The sequence below is a fragment of the Pinus tabuliformis genome, chromosome 8 (assembly GCF_031772625.1).
Source record: "Pinus tabuliformis cultivar Carrire ecotype Pingquan chromosome 8, CPIR1, whole genome shotgun sequence".
Classification (NCBI taxonomy): Eukaryota; Viridiplantae; Streptophyta; class Pinopsida; order Pinales; family Pinaceae; genus Pinus; species Pinus tabuliformis.
This window is the reverse complement of record NC_142294.1, coordinates 937,933,434-937,937,150: the sequence shown is the minus strand read 5'-3', so window position 1 is coordinate 937,937,150 and position 3,717 is coordinate 937,933,434.

Below are 3,717 nucleotides of genomic sequence, written 5' to 3'. Positions count from 1 at the left end.
AAATGAAGGTTGTAACTCCTAATTTCAAGGGCTAAATTTACCTTTTTTACCCTCTCCCTTAAAAGAAGGTGGGCTATTTGAGGTGATTTGTAAAAGTGTACTATGATACAAAATAATCGCCCACTAAAAATTTAAAACCCCTTAATTTCGCCAAAGGGCGAACATTCGCCCCTAAAATCACCCCTATTGATGACATAGTTCTAGATCCAGAGTTTATTGTAGATCTTGAAGTAGAAAAGGAAAACCTGTCAATTGATGAGTATATTTTAAATTCCCCTCAGTCATCCCTTACTACTGTTAAGATCCCTGAGCTTTCTGAAACTGTTTCAACTTCCTTTAGTTCACCATTATTCCCCTCCACCTCTGAATTTCGTTCCTCACCTCCATTCATACCCTTCCTTCCCTACCAACCTATCGTTACCCATCAAACACCTATTGTTCCTAGTTCTCCATCAACTACTGTATTATCTCCTGGTACCCCAACTCCACTTCTTAGCCCTACCCAACTTAGAGCTATGGTAAATAGATATGCCGCTCTTGTGTTACCTGCTCCACTGGGTGCCATGCCACAAGACTACCAGAAAAAAATTGTCCAATTTGATGGCATAGGACCTTATACAGCTGAACAACATGTAAAAAAATGACAAATTACTTTGAATTACATGAAATTGATATTGGAGATGTTCAAATGAGACTTTTTGCTCAGATTTTAGCTGGTGATGTTAGGAAATGGTTTAGAGCATTTCCTACTAATAACATAGATAGTTTAGAAGTATTTTATCATCAATTTTTAAATATATGGGAAAAGGAAAAGAACCCTCTACAGATTCTTTCTGAATACAAGAGCATCAGAAGAGGACCAAATGAAATAGTCCATGATTATTGTACCAGATTTAACAATATATACAATGCAATACCAGTCAATCTTAGACCCCCACCTGACTTAGCTCTAATAAAGTTTCTTTATGGGTTTGATACTGATATGGCATTCCAACTTAGAGAGAGAAATCCTCCAACTTTATAAGACATGCAAAGTGTAGCAGTTAGTGTAGAAGCTAACTTGCTAACAAAAAGATCTAGGGTTAGGAATGAAAGGAGAGGACCTGTGAAAGATGAAGCCTCATCCTCTGATCTTAAAATAGATGTCTGAACCAAAGGAATGGAAAAAATCATGGATAGGATAGAGAACATTGAAAGGAAGCCTCAATGGGATAATCAACAAGCACCTCCAGTGAGAAATCCAAACTTTAGAAAGAATCAAAATCAAAATACTGGAAAAAATGGACCTAATCAGAATATTAGGCCTCCTTTTCAAGAAATCTATGTTGAAACATCCCATTCAGAAGACCCTGAACAAGACACACAAATAAAATTAATGGGATTAGATGAAGAGGAAACTCTCTTCTTGACTCAAGATGATCAAGAATTACATATGCTTCAGCAATTGCAGACCCAATCTAGAGAATCATTCAATTATAAGCAAGGGTATGATTTTTCTATCTTCAAAGTGCACAAACAGTACAACTTGAGGAGTAAAAAGGACACTGATACTCCTGACCAAAACAAGAAAGCAGTACCAAATCAACCTAATAAAATCAAAACAGCTCCAATTACTAAAACTCTCCAAATCCTCCCTAAACCAAATTAGAACCCTCCTGGTCCCACCAGTGTAGATATAACCCATGACCAACCCCCTGATAATCAACCATCCACTTCAATTCCATCCAAGGAGATAGTGGAGAAATCTCCAAACACCATATTAGAAGATCCACAGAAATATACTTCAAATGCAGAAAAAGAAGAACAATCTACTCAAACTCTTGCCATGAAAATTCCAAGCCCTCAAACAGAGAAAGCCCCTTTGCCTTTCAATTTGGGAGCAGAAGGCTAAACTGAAAATCTCAGTTCCCTTAACAGATCTGATTAAAAATGAAACCTATAAATGTCAAATAAGAAAAACCTTAAACTTTGTTGAGAATGAAGACTCTGTCAACTTGTTTGACGATCAGCCCGAGCTTATATTCGGTCCTGGTGTTAATGGAAAACCATTAGAAGGAGGGATACCACCCTTTTATATTAACCTTGACATTCATGATAAAATCTTACACAATGCAATGTTAGATTCTGGGGCTTCACATAATTTAATGCCTAAATTTGTTATTGAAAAATTAAGCTTGGACATTACTAGGCCTTACAAGGACCTATTTTCATTTGACTCAAGTCAAGTAAAGTGTCTAGGGTTAATTAAAGACCTGTGTGTTTCCTTAGTACAATACCTTGCTCAAACCATTCTCATGGATATAGTTGTCGCTGATATACCACCTAAATATGGCATGCTATTGTCTAGATCATGGGGGATAAACTCCAAGGATCTTTGCAACTTGACATGTCATATGCCACAATTTTAGTCTTTGAACATCCTAAAAAACTGAGAGACCCTAATGAAATATGTAGTGAGTAGCCAGGATAGGCCTCAAAACTTTCCTATCTATTCCATGCATTTTGACATCGATTCTTTTATTCTTTACAATGTTGAACAAACACAAGAAACTACTTCAAACAACATTATTTCAGAACCAAAAGAAATTGCAGTTACAACACAAAATGAAATTGTCCAAACTCAAGAGATTTCAGATAAAAAAGATGATCAAGACACTTTAATCAATGAAAAATCCCCCCCCCCTAGACAATAAGAATTATGAACATGAAATATTATGGCATCTTGAATTTGATGGGTCAGTGAATAAACTAGGAGCAAGAGCTGGAGTGTGGATATACAATTTAGAGAATGATCACTCAGAGGGCCATGCTTACAGACTGAATTTCAAATGCACTAACAACATGGCTGAGTACGAAGCACTTCTTTTAGGTCTCAAATTGGTTAGAAAGTTAGGAGCTATAAGAGTTTCTATTATGGGAGATTCTGAGTTGGTTATAAAACAAATTAATGTTGTATATATGACCAAAGATCCTAGGTTAAGTTTTTATAGAGGAACAGTTGTAGAAATATTGAACACTTTTCTAGAAACTAAGCTTGCAGTCATCCCAAGGAAACATAATATGCAGGCTCATAGTTTAGCAATGTTTTCTAGCACTTGTAAGTTACCATTTCAACCTAACCATTAGTACACTGCTGAGGTTAGGCACAGACCTGCTATCCCAGATAACTTAAAAAACTGGCAAGTATTCACTAATGATCAACAAATAAATAATTTTTTAACTTTAGAAGAAGAATTTGTAAATAGTAATATAGATACTGACATAACATTAGATCCTGATTTTAAAGATAAAATAGAAATTAATAAAATAGAAGATGAAGAGGTAGATAGATTTCATCCCACTAAATTTACAAAATCAGATGTAGAAAACCTAAAACAAGTTGAAATTGATGAGATAATTAATGAAGACTTTGAAATCATTATTCTCAAAGAAAACTTTTTGCCCAAAGGATTAACTCCTTTGGAAGACTTGTTTGATTCAAATGATGTCCCTAGAAAACCAAAAATGGAACCCTTAAAATCTGATATTGAGGAGTGTAATATAGGTACTGAGGAAAATCCAAAATTGATAAAACTTTCAAAGTCCTTACCTCCTATTGAAAAAGTGAAATACCTTGAATTACTAAAGGAATTCCAAGATGTCTTTGCTTGGAGTGATGAGGACCTCAAGTCCTATGACACCAACATAATACAACACACCATCCCCATAAAAGAAAAC